Here is a 22,509-nt window from a genome sequence, read left to right on the forward strand (position 1 = left end):
TGTATATGTTATTTTATATGGGATTGCTGCTTTAAGAGAGGGAAAATATATTTATTAACGGATGTTTATGTTGCTTTGTATAGGAAATGCTTTACACAGCCAGTCTCCCTTGTTTTAAAAGAAAAACAAAGCCCCCAAACCACTTATGATTCTTTACAAGGTAAATTCAATTATGTATCTAAAATTACTAACAATCTAGAGTAACTTTTAATTGATTTCAATTCTGATGGCTCAGCAGATTTGTTTCACTAATTGTTATTTTATCCGTGCAGCTCTGCCTCTTGTGGCATTGTGCTTTTGGAACATATTTAGATATTTTTATGTGTGTCCCCCCCCCCCCCTCCTCCGTAAAGGAATCTTACAGTATAATCTTCTAATCTTCACAGAGGGTCAGATGCAACCTTGGAAACGTTGAGTGTAATGACAGGGGTAATAAGATCTTACCTCACAGAACAGCTGTAAAGTGACACAAATTCAACTTTCAAATACAATTATGTCTGGAGAGCAAGTGCTTATCCCTTATCACACAGAGAGACACACAAGCAGCCAGCCAAATATCAAAGTCACACACAATTACTCCTTTTGGTTATTGTCGGACGCTGGCTCCAGGTCTAATAAAGTGTCTCCTTGATCTGACAGAACAGGGACATTTAACACTTTTAAGTGACTTAGAAATATACGGACAATGAAATAGAAAAAAATATGACTTTGAGGGTGTGTTGGTGACAGGATGAGATTAGTGCCCACATGACAGCAAAGTTGTCCACACTGCCATCCTCTAGGACCGTTATTATCAATAAGCCCCTTTCTACATTTATAAGGATGGTTTGGGTTTTTTTTTTTGCGACTAATCACATTGATAACAAACCCTTATTGGCGTATTTTATGAAAAAAAAAAAAAAGGTCAGGGTAACTTAGTACTTAATACTTAGCTGCCCTGCAATGGGATGTGTTTGGCATCACGGTGGTCGGGATGCTAAATGCATATGGTCATGTGACTGGTGCCAGAATCCCAACACCACTCAGGACACCGGTGCTGGGACACCGACAGCCAGAGCCGGCCCTAACCAATATGATGCCCTAGGCAAGATTTTGGCTGGTGCCCCCTAGCACAACCGCTAGTTCCACCTCTGATGCTGCACCCCTTTCCCAGCACCATCACTTCTCACCCATAGCAGTCCTCATTTTGGTGCTCCTACACCCTATATTTCCACCTCTGACCCTGCATCCCTTTCCCAGCACCATCCCCCCCACCCATAGCAGTTCTTTTTTTTTTTTCTACCCCCTGTAATTTAATAAGAACAGTGTGCACATTCGGCGCACAGGCCAAAAAGGTATGTGTTTTTGCTGGCAAGGGGCATGGCCACACAATAGTACCCCCAATTCAACTTATGCCTCACAGTAGTGCAACTTTATTCACAATTTATAATGCGATAGTGTCCCTTATTCACATTACATCACACAGTAGTACCACTTTATCTTATATACGTTAATCCTCACAGTAGTGCCCCTCATTCACATAACATCATACTGAATTGCTCCTTATTCACATTACACCACACCATATTGCTCTTTATTCTCATTACACCACACCATATTGCTCCTTATTCACATTACACCACACCATATTGCTCCTTTTTCACATTACACCACACTATATTGCTCTTTTTCACATTAGACCATACAGTAGTGCCCTTTCTATACATTACGCCACACAGTAGAGCACCTTATACACATAATGCCACACATTGGTAATGCATTTATACATATAATACCACACATTAATGCCCTTTACACATATGACACACATTATTAATGTCCTTATAAACATAATGCGCCTTACACATTATGCCAACCCTTATTAAAGCCCCTTATACACATCATTTCCCTTACACATATGCCACACATTGTTAATGCCCTTATACACATAATGACACACATAATGTCCCTTACACATATGCCGCACATTATTAGTGCCCTTAAACAGATAATGACACACATAGTGCCCTTACACATATGTTACACATTATTAATGTCCTTATACACATAATGACACATATAGTTACTGGCGTGAGTCATCTGGCAGCTTTGCTAACGTCGGGTGCCTATTTTTTATGAAAATGCATCTTATTTGCATTGCTATGTGGCTAGGATGCACAAGCAGCTTCCGCTGATTAAAATGATATTCTGCATGCCTATATACTGTGTGCGACTGTGACTGTATTTGCATACAAAATGCTACACACAGAATATAGGCATGCCACATATCATTTTAATCAGCAGAAGCTGCTTGTGCCCCTAGGCATACCAGATGCCCTAGGCAACTGCCTAGTTTGCCTATGCCTAAGGCCGGCTCTGCCGACAGCCAACAATGCGAAGGTAAGTATCAGTGTGGGTATTAGGGTTAGGGCCCTGGGCGGAGGGGGGGAGGGTTAGGGTTAGGCATTAGGGGGTTTAGGGTTAGACACTAGAGGGTGGTTAGCCATAGCCGCTGCCCTACAAAATTTAACCTAAACCGCCACACCCTAGATTTAGCCCTAGCTGCTTCCAGAGGAGGGGTAGGCTTAGGGTAGGGGAGGGAGAGAGTTAGGGCACTTACCCCCAAGACGTGTCAGGAGTCTTGGTTTCGGGATGCCGGGGTCAGTCATGTGACCGCTAGCATCCCAAATGCCAGGATATCCTACTAAATCCCCCAGCAATATTGGCCTGGAGCGGTAAGAGGTACAGTAGTTACAGCTTTGCCAAGTCAGTCAATATGTGCATACATGTGTTAACTACTGTAGTTTGCTTATACATCTGCAATGGAATTGAAAGTCCGTCCCACATAAAAAAAAAATATGGTTGCCCAAAATATTTCCTATGCATCTTTATGTGGTGCAAAGGACAATTTTACTTTATGTATATACTGTAGATGATGAAGAGTGTAACCTGTAGATTAGAGATACCCAACCTCAGTCCTCAAGGCACCCTAACAGTACAGGTTTTAATAATATCCATGCTTAAGCACAGGTGACTTAATTAGTGCCTCACTTCACTGTATTTTGATGTAACCATCTGTGCTGAAGCCTGGATATCACTAACATGTGTACTGTTAGTGTTTCTTGAGGACCGAGGTTGGGAATGCCTGATCTAGATGGCCACCAGTAACATTTCTGAAATGCAGTACTTTAACTGAAGTCCTGCCCCTAACAAGACTTTTGTAATCGCAGATGTACAACACAATGTTAAGGTCCTGGCATTACCAAGATAATATGGTAAAATGGTGAAATAAAAAGAGAAATTATATTCTTGTCAACAAAATGTTAGAAGATAACATATAAACCAATGGATATGCTAATTGGGTCATTTAACACAATGCAGGTAATGCACAATTGCCCAGTTATCTAGTCCTTGAGTCAGCATTGGTGAATGTGAAACACATCATTTTCATAAGTACTTTTATACCCAAGGATGTGCTTATTGTGCAGTTATTCCTGTATTTATTAGATACCATGTGGTGGTCTTAAATATGCATAAATTCAATATTCTTGCAAGCAGTGCTATTTTTCAGCAGTGACCAGCAGGAACTCAGTTCCTGAACCTCCTATTAAATATGACAGAATCAGGAACTGGGTTCCTGAACCTGTACTGTCCATAAGATAAGTTTTATTTTAAAGTCCATTTTGAGAACATTCTTTTCTAAAAACTATCTATCTATCTATCTATCTATCTATCTATCTATCTATCTATCTATCTATCTATCTATCTATCAATAACTTTTTTAATAGATGCACCTCCAGATACAGACAGCGGGATGTATAGGAGTCAGAGATCACCAGAGGTGCAGGATGCAAGCTAATCTCTGACGTTTTTTCAAAGGGGCAAACGCCTACAAGGCAAAACCATGCCTAAGTAATTGCCCCTTTAAAAAAACGTCCGAGATCATCTGGCATCCCGCACCTCTGGTGATCTCAGACGCCATTACATCCCGCCGGTAGTTCCTGAACCTGTTTTTCTAGAAAAATAGTACTGCTTGCAAGTATCCTTATTTAATCATAATTTGAATTGTCATGGGATGTCCTTTCTCTCTGACAATCGAGAGGTCAAATGGAATACTGCTCTAAGATGTCAATAATGGAAGTCCTTTTAGTTAATTACAGTACCTCCTGTAATTATGCCCTCATCATACCAAAAGCACCCAACAATGCATAATGTAAAATGCTTTTAATGAGTGGATTATTTTAAAATTAAATATTTTTACATAAAATTAGCTTCACGAAGGCCTGTAACTCAATTTCCTGGACAATAGATTGAAATTGGCAAATCCACTCAACCCTTTAGTAGGGTGGGAGCTCATGCGAGTTCACTGGTTGCATGTTCAAATGTTGTTTAATCCCTCTCCAAAAATGTTTGCTTAGTTGTAGCCAATACTCTACAATGACTGATGCCATTTGTAGATGGCATTAGTTATCAGGGCCAATATCCAAAGGCTAAGCTTTGCAGAGCTTGGTAAATGGGGGTTTTACACAATACCCATAGAAAGGTATAGGGACTGCTTCTGCAAACATTAACAGGTGATATGTAGAAGATATCTCCAATATCTGCTGTGGTACCCAATTGGTAAATAGCCTCAATACTAAAAAAAAAAAATGCTATAACCTTTTGAAAACAGTGACTTTCAGGAGATTGTCTGCATTTTGTTGTATGATAAATAGGACCCTTTATCATCTCTTCAATGTGTCCAGCGAGGCTGATATCTAATGGAGCTGATGACCCTACCAAATTCATAAATAATTTGCCTGTTCTCCTCTGTTCACAGGAAGGACTTTATTTTATATGTTTTTTATTGTCAGAACTAAATTACCCATGAAATGAAGACTTATGTTTTAACTCAGTGCCTACAGTCAGAGGTGGAAGAAAAAAGAAGAAAAAAATTAAAGTTTTCAGCTTCAAAGTCATTAGGTAGATTTATTTAGTAATATACTTTTGGGAAGGCAATTAGTGGATTATCTTTTTAATGCTCTGACTTTAGACCTCTGCACTGAATTACTGGTCAGACTTACATGAAGATAAGTAAGTTCTCTCTCCCTCAGGTGTCTGGACAAATGCTGAGCACTGATTTTAGTTAACAGCAGAGAACATGTTCAGTGAAGAAGACTTGGCGACAGTCCTTAATAAAATAAAAGAGGCCAAATAGGTCTCTCTCTCTTAAAGTTTGTACTTAGCAATGTGATTATATTAAAAATCAAGTTTATTCACAGGCATAACTATAAATTATTGGGGTTAATTAAAATATGTTGAAGAAGCAAGCCCCCACCCTCTTCAAATGTCCCTTTAACAATCACAACAGTCACAACAAATAGATGCGAGTAAAAGACTAACAATATTTTCCTCTCGTAATTACAACCTACAGTGGCATACTCAGGTTTTTTTTTACTTAGCCGCAGTCCCACGGACCATGGTCGGAGCCCCCCTGCAGATCTATGCTGCAATTTGTGGGTCTGTTTGGAGAGGGCAGAGTCAATGTCATGTGATTCTCATAGAATCACAGTATATTGGCTCTGCCCTCTACCTACTAATTAGCCAATTGCGGCATTATGCCGTAGGGGCGGGCCTAATGATAAAAAGTATTGCTGCCTAGATCCACATGACCTCCTGCAGTATCCACTTCTTCATGCTCCAAAAGTAAGTGTGTGTGTTTGTGTGTATGTGTTCTGTTTGTGTGTATATGTATATGTATGTATGTATGTATGTATGTATGTGTTTTATGTGTGTGTGTGTGTGTGTGTGTGTATGCATTCCATGTGTGTGTATACAATACTATGCACTATGTGCTGTATGTGTTCTGCATGTGTATATGTATGTGATCAATGTGTGTGTGTTTGTGTGTATGCTTACAGTATGTGTTCTGTGTGTGTATATGTAATCATATGTGTGTGTGTTTTATGTTTGTATGTGTATATACGTGTTCTATGTGTGTTTTTATCTGTGTATACTGTATGTCTGTATTCTATGTAATATGTGTGTGTAAATTAGAGATGTGCGGCGAGCACTTTTCGTGTTTTTTGTTTTTGTTTTGGTTTTAATTCCCCGCTCGTGTTTTGGTTTTGGATTGGTTTTGGCAAAACCACCCTTTCGGGTTTCGGTTTTGGATTTGGGGCTGGATGATATTTGAAAAAAAAAAAAAAAAAACACAAAAACCGCTAAAATCACAGAATTTTGGGTAATTTTGATCCTACGGTATTATTAACTTCCATAACATTCAGTTCCACTCATTTCCAGTCTATTATGAACACATCACACCTCACAATATTGTTTTTAGGCCAAAAGATTGCCCCGTGGTAGCTGGACAACTAACCTAAGCGACCCAAGTGGGCGGCACAAACACCTGGCCCATCTAGGAGTGGCACTGCAGTGTCAAACAGGATGGCAGTTTTAAAAACTAGGTCCCAAACAGCACATAATTAAAATTCAAAAAAGAGGTGCACCGAGGTCCCTGGGTGACTAAGCTAAGCGACCCAAGTGGGCGGCACAAACACCTGGCCCATCTAGGAGTGGCACCGCAGTGGCAGACAGGATGGCAGTTTTAAAAACTAGGCCCCAAAGAGTTCATCATGCAACGAAAAAAAAAGAGGTGCACCGAGGTCGCTGGGTGTCTAAGCTAAGCGACACAAGTGTGCGGCACAAACACCTGGCCCATCTAAGTGTGGCACTGCAGTGTCAGACAGGTTGGCACTTTTAAAAACTAGGCCCCAAACAGCACATGATGCAAAGAAAAAAATAAGAGGTGCAAGATGGAATTGTCCTTGGGCCCTCACACCCACCCTTATGTTGTATAAACAGGACATGCACACTTTCACAAACCAATCATTTCAGCGACAGGGTCTACCACACTACTGTGGCTGAAATGATTGGTTTGTTTGGGCCCCTACAAAAAAAGAAGCAATTAATCCCGCCACCAAAAAAGAAGCAATTCATCTCTCCTTGCACAAACTGGCTCTACAGAGGCAAGATGTCGACCTCATCCTCATCCTTCAATTCCTCACCCTTTTCAGCGTGTACATCCTGCTCCTCCTCACAGATTATTAATTCGTCCCCACTGGAATCCACCATCACAGGTTCCTGCGTACTTTCTTCAGGCAATTGCTGGTAAATGTCTTCCTGGAGGAATTTATAATTCATTTTGAGGAACATCATCTTCTCCACATTTTCTGGAAGCAACATCTTACGCCGATCGCTGACAAGGTGACCGGCTGCACTAAACACTCTTTCAGAGTACACAGTGGAGGGGGGGCAACTTAAGTAAAATAAAGCCAGTTTTTGCAAGGGCCTCCAAATTGCCTCTTTTTCCTGCCAGTATACATACGGACTGTCTGACATGCCTACTTGGATGCTGTCACCCATATAATCCTCTCGATTCTTTCAATGGTGACAGCATCATATGCAGTGACAGTAGTTATGTCACTAATCATTGGCAGGTCCTTCAGTCCGGACCAGATGTCAGCACTTGCTACTGACTGCCCTGCATCACCACCAGCGGGTGGGCTCGGAAATGTTATCCTTTTCCTCACAGCAGTAGTTGCGGGAGAAAAAGAAGGAGGAGCTGTTGATGGGTCACGTTCCGCTTGAGTTAACAATTGTCTCACCAGCAGGTCTTTGAACCTCTAGAGACATGTGTCTGCCGGACAGAGAGATCCAATGTAGGCTTTAAACCTAGGATCGAGCACGGTGGCCAAAATTTAGTGCTCTGATTTCAGCAGATTGACCACCCTTGAATCCTGACAAAGCAAATGAAGGGCTCCATCCACAAGTCCCACATACTTAGCGGAATCGCTCCATCTTAGCCACTCCTTCAATTTCTCCAGCTGCTTCTGCGAAAGCCTGATGAAGGGAATGACCTGACTCAAGCTGGCAGTGTCTGAACTGACTTCACGTATGGCAAGTTCGAAGGGTTGGCGAACCTTATACAAGACAGAAATCATTCTCCACTGCCCTTGAGTCAGGTGCTCCTGAGGAAGCTGGATCACAGTGTTGCCAGTGAAACGCGTTGGGCTCATTCACCTGCCTGGATACCACTCTCCGACGTCATCCATTGGGACTTTGATATTCTTGGCTCTAATTGGACACTTTTCCAATCACTGGAAATTTCTACAAACAAGGACCTGATCCACAAATACAGCTAGCAATGGACCCTTCCTAAAGCTGATGCCATCATATACCTCTATTGTGGAATTGGTAAATATCCTGTGTTACAGTGAATGCCATCTGGAGATTGTCCTAGCCGTAAAGAACAACATATGTCCTAGTGGAGAGTGGATTTATATCAGATCCTATCCAGGGTGAGACTATGATTGCAAGTGCTATTAATATTGGGTAATAGGAATCGATTCCTGTGTTTTTTTAATGGTATAATAAATTGTTATATTTTATACACATAAGCAAACCGTCTTTTTATAATTCATTTATCACAGCCAGCGCTGGTATTTTGTGTGTTTGAATGGCCTTTTGCTGTTCCTCCATCCTCTGATGCATATAGAGTGTTGAATTCCACCTCTTTACCACCTCTTGCTTAAGGTGATGGCAGGGCAGGTTCAGGAGTGTTTGATGGTACTCCAGTCTTTGGCACACGATTGCTGAATGTCGAAAGTGGCCCGCAATTTTTCCGGCCAACGACAGCATCCCCTGCACGGCCCTGTCATTTTAAAAAAAAATTCTGCACCACCAAATTAATTGTATGTGCAAAACATGGAACATGCTGGGATTTGCCCAGATGTAATGCACGCACAATATTGGTGGCGTTGTCCGATATCACAAATCCCCAGGAGAGTCTAAGTGGGGTAAGCCATTGTGCGATGATGTACCTCAGTTTCCGTAAGAGGTTGTCAGCGGCGTGCCTATTATGGAAACTGGTGATACACAGCGTAGACTGCCTCGGAAGGAGCTGGCATTTGTGAGATCCTGCTACTGGTGCCACTGCTGTTTTTCCTGCGGGAGGCAATACATCTGCCCAGTGGGCTGTCGCAGTCAAGTACTCCTTAGTTTGCCCTGCTCCACTTGTCCACATGTCCATGGTTAAGTTGACACTGGGTAAAATTGCATTTTTCAGAACACTGAGGACACATTTCTTAATGTCCCTGTACAGTCCAGGAATCACTTTCCTAGTGAAGTGGAATCTAGATGGGATTTGGTACTGGGGACACACTATCTCCATCAATTGTCTAAATTCCACTGCACCAATGGCGGATACCAGATGCACGTCTAACACCAACATAGCTGTCAAGGCTTCATTTATCCGCTTTGCAACAGGATGACTCCTGTCATATTTCATCTTCCTCGCAAAGGATTGCTGGACAGTCAATTGCTTAGTTGAAGTAGTACAAGTGGTCTTCCGACTTCCCCTCTGGGATGAAGATTGACTCCAAACAGCAACAACAGCAGCAGCAGTAGTAGGCGTACCACTCAAGGATCCTCTGGAGGAATCCCAGTTAGGAGAGGATTCGTCAGTCATGCCAGTGACATGGCCTGCAGAACTACTGACCATCCTGACTGAGGAGGAAGTTGATGTTGAGGGAGTTGGTGGTGTGGCTTGCAGGAGCTTGGGTACAAGAGGAAGAAGGGATTTAGGTGTCAGTGGACTGCTTATGCTCTTACCCAAAGTTTCTGAACTTGACAATGACTTCTGATGAATGCACTGCAGGTGACGTATAAGGGAGGATGTTCCTAGGTGGTTAATGTCCTTACCCCTACTTATTACGGTTTGACAAAGGCAACACATGGCTTGACACCTGTTGTCCGGATTTGTGGAGAAATTATTCCACACTGAAGAGGTGTCTTTTTATGGTATTTTGCCCAGGCATGACAATGGGCTTATTCATCCCACAGACAACAACTGTCTCCCCCGGTGCCTGATTTAAACAAACCACATCACCATCAGAATCCTCCTCGTCAACTTCCTCCTCAGTGCCAGCAACACCCATATCCTCATCCTGGTGTACTTCAACAGTGTCATCTTCAATTTGAATATCAGAAACTGGACTGTTGGTGCTCCTTCCAGCAATTGCAGAGGGCATGCAAATGGTGGAAGGGGCAACCTCTTCCCGTCCAGTGTTGGGAAGGTCAGGCAGCGCAACTGCCGACACACTTGGACTCTCCTTGGGGATTTGTGATACCTTCTTAGAATGCACAGTTGTTTGCTGTGCTTTTGCCAGCTTAACTCCTATAATTTTTCTAGCGGGAGGATGAGGGCTTCCATCGTCAGGTGAAGCTGAACCAGTAGTCATGAACATAGGCCAGGGCCTTAGCCGTTCCTTGCCACTCCGTGTCGTAAATGGAATATTGGCAAGTTTATGTTTCTCCTCAGACCATTTAAATTTCTTTTTTTGGGTCATTTTGCTGAACTTTGGCTTTTTGGATTTTACATGCCCTCTACTATGGTATTGGGCATCGGCCTTGGCAGACGACGTTGATGGCATTTCATCGTCTATATCAGTGATTTTCAACCTTTTTCTACTCGCGGAACACCGAACAATATTTTTAAATCGGCAAGGCACACCATCTGTTACCCCACAGAAAAAAAACAAAAAACACACATTGGCCTTCACAGTAATAAAAAATCCACACATACATCGGCCTACACAGAAAAAACAATCGCATTGCTCCCCACATAAATCATGTTGCTCCTTACATAAATCCTATCGCTCCCAACATAAATCAATCACATTGCTCCCCACATAAATCCTATTGCTCCCCACATGAATTATTTACAGTGTTCCCCCCATAAATCCATAAATCCTATTGCTCCCCACAGGAGAAATAACATAACAAATATTAGCCCCTACCGGTCAGCTGTCCTCCTCCCTATCCCTCAGTGGTGGGGGTTGTTCATAGTGGAGTGTTGCGAATACTGAGCAGCGGGCAGTCGGGCAGGTGTGGATGTGGGTGGGCAAGGAAAGCTGTGGATGCAGGCGGGAACTGGAAGATATGTATGCAGGCGGGTGGGCTGGCTGGGTGGTGAGACGCAGTGTCCGTGACCTATGATATCACACCGCCGTGTCTTCAAGGCATAGGTCACGGCCGGAGCACGACTAATCCTCTAAGAAGAGCCCAGGCCAACAGTTCACTCTGAAGGTGCTCTGGCTCCGCGGCACACCTTGCAACTGGTCGCGGCACACTAGTGTGCCACGTCACACTGGTTGAAAAAGCCTGGTCTATGTCATGACTAGTGGCAGCAGCTTCAGAACTAGGAGGAAGTGGTTCTTGATCTTTCCCTATTTTATCCTCCAAATTTTTGTTCTCCATTATTTTTCTGGAGCTATATAACAATATGCGGCACAGGAGAGCGTACCCCTACACCACACAGTGGGCAAACTCTGTGAATATTATTTGATTTAAATATTAATAACCCCTTTATTTGGAGTAAATAATATACAGCACAAGACAGCACCACTGAACTTATACGCCAGTACCACTGGAATTATATGGCAGTACCACTGAACTTATATGACAGTACCACTATACTGGATTTATACAGCAGTACCACTGGACTTATACGGCAGTACCACTGGACTGGATTTATATGGCACTACCACTGGATTTAGAATCTGAATCAGCTTTATTGGCCAGGTGTACTCTAGGATTTTTTTGTGGTACGATGCATTGCTAAGTAGCAACATGAAGTAGTAATAAATTAGCATACATTACAAACATTACACGTATGAGTTCATACTGCACATTGCAACTGTACGATAGATTTGACATATTATACATGTAAAACTAAAAATGAGGGCTACTTGGCAGAGCAGCACAGAGGCAGTACCACTGGACATATACGGCAGTATAAAATGTAAGTTGCTCAAATCAATTAGGAAGTACAGTTCAGGTGCATGAAATGGAGGGGGTAGTCTGAACTAGAAATGCATTGAGGATAAACCTCTAGTTTCCCCAAGCACACCGAGCTGTACCTGTACCAAGACATGAAAGACTATATATATATATATATATATATATATACATATATAATAGAAATCCAGAGGTCTTAGTTACATACAGTTTGCAAACGTATGATAAGCCACCAGGCCCCGACAAGGCTCCTCTGATGCTGGTGGTCCCTAACTCTAGGTCTGGGCCTGGGGTGTAGAACCCCACAAACCGGCAAAGGCCAGCTACCCCAGGGCAGCACAATGCGAGAAGGTAAAGTGTTAGTATGTGTTAATAAAAGGAAAACAAAATCTATATACAAAAATTAATATTCTAGTGAAAGTGTAATTAAAAGACCAGAAGGATTAATAAATGTGTTAAGGGGGTGCTAAATAAGATCTCGCAGTGTGCTACCCCAAAGCAGCCCAGCCCCACCAATCTAGGGGGAACTGCACCCCAGACCCGCCCCAGGTACTAATAATAATAACAACCCTTCCGGGTAATATAACATAATGCCACATGATAATGGCATCTGAGCAAATGTATCTGAATTGAGAGCTAACTCACCTGAAGATACCCCCGGGATCTGCAAATGGCACTACAGAGACCAGCATACCCTCCAAACACTGGTCCCATCCATGCCCCTTTCATGCACCTGAACTGTATTTCCTAATTGATTTGAGCAACTTACATTTTGTTCTGTTAGTATGAGGGGCATAGATGGGACCAGTGTTTGGAGGGTATGCTGGTCTCTGGAGTGCCATTTGGATACGGCAGTACCACTGGACTGGATTTATATGGCAGTATCACTGAACTTATGCGGAAGTATCACTGGACATATACTGCAGTGTCACTGGACATATACGGCAGTATCACTGGACTTATACTGCAGTACCACTGAACTTATACAGCAGCACAGGGACACCACCACTGGACTGATGCAGGATAACACAGCACCACTGCAACGGACTGGACTTATACAGCACCACTGGACATATGGCAGCAGAGGACACCACCACTGTGACTGGACTGATGCAGCACAATACACCACCACTGGACTGATAACCAGCTCTCTCATCCTGTATTTTTTTTTAAAACGTGAAAAAAATGAGGCAAAATCGGGTATAATTGAATGGCCAATGCGAAACATCAGGCAAAAATTGCGATAATACTCCATGTGTTTTGAGTAGAAATTTAGTGGAGACAAATTTATATCCTCCAAAATATTTGTTTAAAGAATCCTGTCTGAGACAAACAATCCCTTAAGCTGTATCCCTGCAGCCCAACCATGCATCCAGCGTCACTGGTCTATAGCATATACATAAAAGCAATATATTTACATAAAAGAGACAATGTTTATTGCATCACAGCGCAGCTGAAGCTCAACATATCAAAATGCATAAATAATGCATCACATGTATGTGACATACTATACTGTACAACATATATTCACAGTGCATTATGGCACTCAAGTATTTACAAATGACTGCGGGTGACAATGATTTAAACAACGTGTAGAATGTGTGATGGATACAGGAAAAGGCAGAGGAACACTGTCCCGTAGCTTTATTAAAACACAGGGGAAGGAGAAGTAGATTAATCCACTTCTTTCCCAGGGCAATCTGATTGAATAGTCACTGAACCCGCAGTTGATCAGCGTGCGACAGCCCCGGACTGGCATTTCCTCCCATATGACTCTTGGCAAGTCGTAAAGCATTCTAAACACAGTGACACACCCAGGGGTGTAGCGAGGGTGGCTTCGGTGGAGCGCGAAATGCAGACGCCGAAAAAGTTAGAGGGTGAGCTACCGCCCACCACTCCTCCTTCCCGTGGGCCACTGTATTAGCAGCCGCATAGAAACACAGAAACATAGAAACATAGAATTTGACAGCAGATAAGAATCACTTGGCCCATCTAGTCTGCCCTTCTTTTTTAACCATATTTTTATCTCAAAACTTATTTGATCCTTATTTCTTTGTAAGGATATCCTTATGTCTATCCCATGCATGTTTAAATTGCTCTACTGTCTTAGCCTCTACCACCTCTGATGGGAGGCTATTCCACTTGTCCACTACCCTTTCTGTGGAGTAATACAGTATTTCCTCATACTGTATTTCTCCTGTACCTCCCCCCTCCAGTCTCAGTGCATGTCCTCGTGTCCTATTGCTTCTCTTCATATGGAGAATGTTTTCCTCCTGGACTTTGTAAAAACCATTGATATATTTGAAAGTTTCTATCATGTCCCCCCTTTCCCTTCTCTGCTCCAAACTATACATATTGAGATTTTTTAGTCTTTCTGGGTATGTTTTGTGATGTAGGCCATGCACCATTTTAGTTGCCCTTCTTTGTACAGTCTCTAATGAATTAATATCCTTTTGAAGATATGGCCTCCAGAATTGAACACAGTATTCTAGATGAGGCCGTACCAATGACCTATACAGTCGTGGCATTATGACTTCTTTCTTTCTACTGCTGATTCCTCTCCCAATGCAGCCAAGCATCTGACTAGCATTCCTCATTGCTTTGTTACATTGCTTACCTGCCTTTAAGTCACCTGAAATAGTGACTCCTAGATCCCTTTCCTCCTCAGTAGTTTCCAGTATAGTGCCATTAATACTATATTTAGCCTTTGGATTTTTGAGACCCAAGTGCATGATTTTGCACTTTTGGGCATTAAACTGTAATTGCCACACTCTTGACCATTCCTCTACCTAGATCCTCAGTCATTGGTTTTACCTAGAGATGAGCGGGTTCGGTTCGTCGAGATCCGAACCCCCCAGAACTTCACGTGGTTTACACGGGTCCGAGTCAGCCTCGGTTCTTCCCGCCTTACACGCAAAACCCAAACGGGGGAAAACATCATCATCCCGCTGTCGGATTCTCGTGAGATTCGGATTCCATATAAAGAGCCGCGCGTCGCCCGCCATTTTCACTCGTGCATTGTTGAGATAGAGAGAGGACGTGGCTACGTTCTCTGCCCGAATAGCCCAATATCAGCAAATCTCAGCTCAATATCTGTGCTCAGTATCAGTGCTGCATTGTGGAGACCAGTATATGGTAGTACAGTACAGTAGTCCAGTGCTGTTCTCGCTGCCCAGTGTCACTCAGTTCTATTATCCTGAACAGTGCACAGTGTATCTGTGCTCATTATTATCAGTGCTGCATTGTGGTGACTAAAAGTCCAATGTCTTGTGCTACATCTTGCTGCTGTAGGGTACTGTGGTAGTGTCCTGTCACTGTGCATAGGTCATCATCATTCCAGTCACAGTGGTATCTGGTATCTATCTAGTGGTAGCTAAATCCAGACATTACTGCCGTCTAATTCCGGATATATTTACTGGCATATAATTCCACACATTAAAAAATGGAGAACAAAAATGTGGAGGGTAAATAGGGAAAGATCAAGATCCACTTCTACCAAGTGCTGAAGCTGCTGCCACTAGTCATGGCAGAGACGATGAAATGCCATCAACGTCGTCTGCCAAGGCCGATGCACAATGTCATAGTAGAGAGCATGTAAAATCCAAAAAACTAAAGTTCAGTGAAATTAGCCAAAAATCTAAATTAAAAGCGTCTGAGGAGAAGCGTAAACTTGGCAATATGCCATTTACAACACGGTGTGGCAAGGAACGGCTAAGGCCCTCTCCTATTGTTCCTCATGACTAGTGGGTCAGCTTCACATGAGGATGGAAGCACTCATCCTCCCGCTAGTAAAATGAAAAGAGTTAAGCTGGCAAAAGCACAGCAAAGTACAGTGCGTTCTTCTAAATCCCAAATCCCCAAGGAGCGTCCAATTGTGTTGGTTGCGATGCCTGACCTTCCCAATACTGGACGGGAAGAGGTGGCTCCTTCCACCATTTGCACGCCCCCTGCAAGTGCTGAAAGGAGCACCAACTGTACAGTTCCTGATATTCAAATTGAAGATGTCACTGTTGAAGTACACCAGGATGAGGATATGGGTGTTGCTGGCGCTGAGGAGGAAATTGACCAGCTGAAGCAAGAGGTGGTAACGAGGTGGAATTCAACCCTCTATATGCTTCAGACGATGGAGGAGCAGCAAAAGGCCATTCAAGCCTATACATGTGCCTACGATATAGGCAAAGGAGGGGGAATGCACCTGACTCAAGCGCAGTGGAGAATGATTTCAACGTTGTGCAAGGTTCTGCAACCCTTTGAACTTGCCACACGTGAAGTCAGTTCAGACACTGCCAGCCTGAGTCAGGTCATTCCCCTCATCAGGCTTTTGCAGAAGCAGCTGGAGAGATTGAAGGAGGAGCTAAAACACAGCGATTCCGCTAGGCATGTGGGACTTGTGGATGGAGCCCTTCATTCGCTTAACCAGGATTCACGGGTGGTCAATCTGTTGAAATCAGAGCACTACATTTTGGCCACCGTGCGCAATCCTAGGTTTAAAGCCTACGTTGTATCTCTCTTTCCGGCAGACACAAGTCTGCAGATGTTCAAAGACCTGCTGGTGAGACAATTGCCAAGTCAAGCGGAACGTGACCTGCCAACAGCTCCTCCTTCATTTTCTCCCGCCACTGGGACTGCCAGGAAAAGGATAAAATTTCCAAAACCACCCGCTGACGGTGATGCAGGGCAGTCAGGAGCAATAGCTGACATCTGGTCCGGACTGAACGACCTGCCAGCGATTACTGACATGTCGTCTACTGTCACAGCATATGATTCTGTCACCATTGAAAGAATGGTGGAGGATTATATGAGTGACAGCATCCAAGTAGGCATGTCAGACAGTCCGTACGTATACTTGCAGAAAAAGAGGCAATTTGGAGGCCTTTGCACAAACTGGCTTTATTTTACCTAAGTTGCCCCCCCCTCCAGTGTGTACTCCGAAAGAGTGTTTAGTGCAGCCGGTAACCTTGTCAGCGATTGGCGTAGGAGGTTACTTCCAGAAAATGTGGAGAAGATGATGTTCATCAAAATGAATTATAAAAATCAATTTCTCAGTGGAGACATTTACCAGCAAATGCCTCCAGAAAGTACACAGGGACCTGTGATGGTGGATTCCAGTGGGGATGAATTAATAATCTGTAAAGAGGGGGATGTACACAGTGAAAGGGGTGAGGAATTGGACGATGAGGAGGAGGTGGACATCTTGCCTCTGTAGAGCCAGTTTGTGCAAGGAGAGATTGATTGCTTCTGACCAAGCAGTCATTTCAGCCACAGTCGTGTGGCAGACCGTGTTGCTGAAATGATGGGTTTGTTAAAGTGTGCATGTCCTGTCTATACAACATAAGGGTGGGTGGGAGGGCCCAAGGACAATTCCATCTTCCACCTCTTTTTTTATTTATTTATCTTTGCATCATGTGATGTTTGGGGCCAATTTTTTTAAGTGCCATCCTGTCTGACACTGCAGTGCCACTCCTAGATGGGCCAGGTGTTTGTGCCGGCCACTTGGGTTGCTTAGCTTAGTCATCCAGCGACCTCGGTGCAAATTTTAGGACTAAAAATAATATTGTGAAGTGTTCAGAATAGACTGGAAATGAGTGGAAATTATGGTTATTGAGGTTAATAATACTACGGGATCAAAATTGCCCCCAAATTCTATGATCTAAGCTGTTTTTGAGGGTTTTTTGCAAAAATAACACCCGAATCCAAAACACACCCGAATCCGACAAAAATTTTAAGGGAGGTTTTTCAAAAATGCGTCCGAATCCAAAACACGGCCGCGGAACTGAATCCAAAACCAAAACACAATACCCGAAAAATGTCCGGTGCACATCTCTAGTTTTACCCCACCTGGTTTGTCTACCCTGTTGCATACCTTTGTGTCATCGGCAAAAATGCATACTTTCCCTTTAATGCCATTTGCAATGTCACCAATAAAGTTATTAAAAAGCACTGGTCCACGTACAGATCCCTGGGGTGCTCCACTGATAACATTTCTCTCCTGTGAATGCACTCCATTTACCACAACTCTCTGTTTTCTATCCTGCAACCAAGATCTTATCCATTCAATAATCTTAATCTTAATAATCGTATCCAATCCCAAGCTTCCAAGTTTATTTAGCAGTCTGCGATGTGGAATAGTGTCAAAAGCCTTACTAAAGTCTACATAAGCTATATCCACGGCTCCACTTTTATCCATCACTTTAGTCACAAAGTCAAAAAAGTCAATAAGATTTGTTTGACATGATCTCCCCCCAGTGAATCCATGCTGTTTGGGATCCAGTAAATTGCTGGATTTGAGATATCAGAGCAGGAGGAGGACAAGCAGAGGGGGCGCACACTGTTTCGGAGACTAGATAGGGAACAGGGCAGGCCAGAGGTGACAGCAGGAGACACTGACAGCTGGCACATGCCGGAGCTCTTCCCGCCCCCTCTTTATATGTCTCACTGTCTTCTTGTGGTATGTGGTTAGCATACTGATCATCGGGATCCCGACGGGGGCACCATACCGCTACCAGTATACTGACGAGGTAGGTGATTCCCCCTCTATGGGTGTCCACATCACCCATAGAGGCAGAATAGAACCTGTGGCGAGCTAAGCTTGACACTGAGCCTGCAAGGGGCTCAGTGGTGCTCGCCCCCTTGCCGGCATTCCTTCGCTAGGGATGCTCATGTCGGTAGGCTGACATTCGGCATCCCGTGCAACGGTAAAGTATACCGAACCCCTTCTTGTAGCTGTGCAGCAGGGCTACTATTGTCCTGCAATACCACTCTCTGCCCCTTCCACTGCAGCATCTCTCTATTTCCTGGCAGTGGCAGCACATATATCTACTTCAGATGCTGCAGCAGCTCTCTCTGCCCTGGCTGCTGCAGCACTTCTCTCTACATTTTTCATTCTGAGATTGGGGGGGTTATAAGGTCTGTGTGGGGGGGCTCACATTTGGGACTTTTTTATTGAGGAACTGGGTGGTTGTGAGTAGTGATGAGCTGGTTCGGTTCCTCAGAATCCGAACCCCCCCGAACTTCACCCATTTTACACGGGTCCGAGGCAGACTCGGATTCTCCCGTATGGCTCGGTTAACCCGAGCGCGCCTGAACGTCATCATCCCGCTGTCGGATTCTCGCGAGATTCGGATTCTATATAAGGAGCCGCGCGTCGCCGCCATTTTTCACTCGTGCATTGGAAATGATAGTGAGAGGACGTGGCTGGCGTCCTCTCACTTTGTTTCAGGGGGCTGCAAATATCTTTATTCTGGGGACCAGCAGTATTATAGGAGGAGTACAGTGCAGAGTTTTGCTGACCAGTGACCACCAGTATTATACGTTCTCTGCCTGAAAAATGCTCCATATCTGTGCTCAGTGTGCTGCATATATCTGTGCTCACACTGCTTTATTGTGGGGACTGGGGACCAGCAGTATTATATAGGAGGAGTACAGTGCAGAGTTTTGCTGACCAGTGACCACCAGTATTATACGTTCTCTGCCTGAAAAACGCTCCATATCTGTGCTCAGTGTGCTGCATATATCTGTGCTCACACTGCTTTATTGTGGGGACTGGGGACCAGCAGTATTATATAGGAGGAGTACAGTGCAGAGTTTTGCTGACCAGTGACCACCAGTATTATACGTTCTCTGCCTGAAAAATGCTCCATATCTGTGCTGCATTGTAGTATATAGTAGGAGTACAGTGCATAATTTTGCTGACCACCAGTATATAATATATAGGAGTACGGTACAGAAGGCCACTGCTCTACCTACCTCTGTGTCGTCAAGTATACTATCCATCCATACCTGTGGTGCATTTCAGTTTTGCACAGTTTGCTGACCACCATTATATAATATATAGCAGTACGGTACAGTAGGCCACTGCTCTACCTACCTCTGTGTCGTCAAGTATACTATCCATCCATACCTGTGGTGCATTTCAGTTTTGCACAGTTTGCTGACCACCAGTATATAATATATAGCAGTACGGTACAGTAGGCCACTGCTTTACCTACCTCTGTGTCGTCAAGTATACTATCCATCCATACCTGTGGTGCATTTCAGTTTTGCACAGTTTGCTGACTACCAGTATATAATATATAGCAGTACGGTACAGTAGGCCACTGCTCTACCTACCTCTATGTCGTCAAGTATACTATCCATCCATACCTGTGGTGCATTTCAGTTTTGCACAGTTTGCTGACCACCAGTATATAATATATAGCAGTACGGTACAGTAGGCACCTGCTCTACCTACCTCTGTGTCGTCAAGTATACTATCCATCCATACCTGTGGTGCATTTCAGTTTTGCACAGCTTGCTGACCACCAGTATATAATATATAGCAGTACGGTACAGTAGGCCACTGCTCTACCTACCTCTGTGTCATCAAGTGTACTATCCATCCATACCTGTGGTGCATTTCAGTTGTGCGCAGTATATATAGTAGTAGGCCATTGCTATTGATACTGGCATATAATTCCACACATTAAAAAATGGAGAACAAAAATGTGGAGGGTAAATAGGGAAAGATCAAGATCCACTTCCACCTCGTGCTGAAGCTGCTGCCACTAGTCATGGCCGAGACGATGAAATGCCATCAACGTCGTCTGCCAAGGCCGATGCCCAATGTCATAGTAGAGAGCATGTAAAATCTAAAACACAAAAGTTCAGTAAAATGACCCAAAAATCAAAATTAAAAGCGTCTGAGGAGAAGCGTAAACTTGCCAATATGCCATTTACGACACGGAGTGGCAAGGAACGGCTGAGGCCCTGGCCTATGTTCATGGATAGTGGTTCAGCTTCACATGAGGATGGAAGCACTCATCCTCTCGCTAGAAAAATGAAAAGACTTAAGCTGGCAAAAGCACAGCAAGGAACTATGCGTTCTTCTAAATCACAAATCCCCAAGGAGAGTCCAATTGTGCTGCGATGCCTGACCTTCCCAACACTGGACGGGAAGAGGTGGCGCCTTTCACCATTTGCACGCCCCCTGCAAGTGCTGGAAGGAGCACCCGCAGTCCAGTTCCTGATAGTCAAATTGAAGATGTCACTGTTGAAGTACACCAGGATGAGGATATGGGTGTTGCTGGCGCTGAGGAGGAAATTGACAAGTAGGATTCTGATGGTGATGTGGTTTGTTTAAGTCAGGCACCCGGGGAGACACCTGTTGACCGTGGGACGAATATGGCCATTAACATGCCTGGTCAAATTACAAAAAATATCACCTCTTCGGTGTGGAATTATTTTAACACAAATGCTGACAACAGGTGTCAAGCCGTGTGTTGCCTTTGTCAAGCTGTAATAAGTAGGGGTAAGGACGTTAACCACCTCGGAACATCCTCCCTTATACGTCACCTGCAGCGCATTCATCATAAGTCAGTGACAAGTTCAAAAACTTTGGATGACAGCGGAAGCAGTCCACTGACCACTAAATCCCTTCCTCTTGTAACTAAGCTCCTGCAAACCACACCACCAACTCCCTCAGTGTCAATTTCCTCCTTAGACAGGAACGCCAATAGTCCTGCAGGCCATGTCACTGGAAAGTCTGACGAGTCCTCTCCTGACTGGGATTCCTCCAATGGATCCTTGAGTGTAACGCCTACTGCTCCTGGCTCTGCTGTTGTTGCTGCTGGGAGTCGATCATCATCCCAGAGGGGAAGTCGGAAGACCACTTGTACTACTTCCAGTAAGCAATTGACTGTCCAACAGTCCTTTGCGAGAAAGATGAAATATCACAGCAGTCATCCTGCTGCAAAGCGGATAACTCAGGCCTTGGCAGCCTGGGTGGTGAGAAACGTGTTTCCGTTATCCACCGTTAATTCACAGGCAACTACAGACTTGATTGAGGTACTGTGTCCCCGGTACCAAATACCATCTAGGTTCCATTTCTCTAGGCAGGCGATACCGAAAATGTACACAGACCTCAGAAAAAGAGTCACCAGTGTCCTAAAAAATGCAATTGTACCCAATGTCCACTTAACCACGGACATGTGGACAAGTGGAGCAGGGCAGACTCAGGACTATATGACTGTGACAGCCCACTGGGTAGATGTATTGCCTCCCGCAGCAAGAACAGCAGCGGCGGCACCAATAGCAGCATCTCGCAAACGCCAACTCGTTCCTAGGCAGGCTACGCTTTGTATCACCGCTTTCCAGAAGAGGCACACAGCTGACAACCTCTTACGGAAACTGAGGAACATCATCGCAGAATGGCTTACCCCAAATGGACTCTCCTGGGGATTTGTGACATCGGACAACGCCAGCAATATTGTGCGTGCATTACATCTGGGCAAAAACCAGCACGTCCCATGTTTTGCACATACATTGAATTTGGTGGTGCAGAATTATTTAAAAAAACGACAGGGGCGTGCAAGAGATGCTGTCGGTGGCCCGAAGAATTGCGGGCCACTTTCGGCATTCAGCCACCGCGTGCCAAAGACTGGAGCACCAGCAAACAGTCCTGAACCTGCCCTGCCATCATCTGAAGCAAGAGGTGGTAACGAGGTGGAATTCAACCCTCTATATGCTTCAGAGGATGGAGGAGCAGCAAAAGGCCATTCAAGCCTATACATCTGCCTACGATATAGGCAAAGGAGGGGGAATGCACCTGACTCAAGCGCAGTGGAGAATGATTTCAACGTTGTGCAAGGTTCTGCAACCCTTTGAACTTGCCACACGTGAAGTCAGTACAGACACTGCCAGCCTGAGTCAGGTCAT

The sequence above is a fragment of the Pseudophryne corroboree genome, chromosome 3 (assembly GCF_028390025.1).
Source record: "Pseudophryne corroboree isolate aPseCor3 chromosome 3, aPseCor3.hap2, whole genome shotgun sequence".
In the NCBI taxonomy this organism is placed as follows: domain Eukaryota; kingdom Metazoa; phylum Chordata; class Amphibia; order Anura; family Myobatrachidae; genus Pseudophryne; species Pseudophryne corroboree.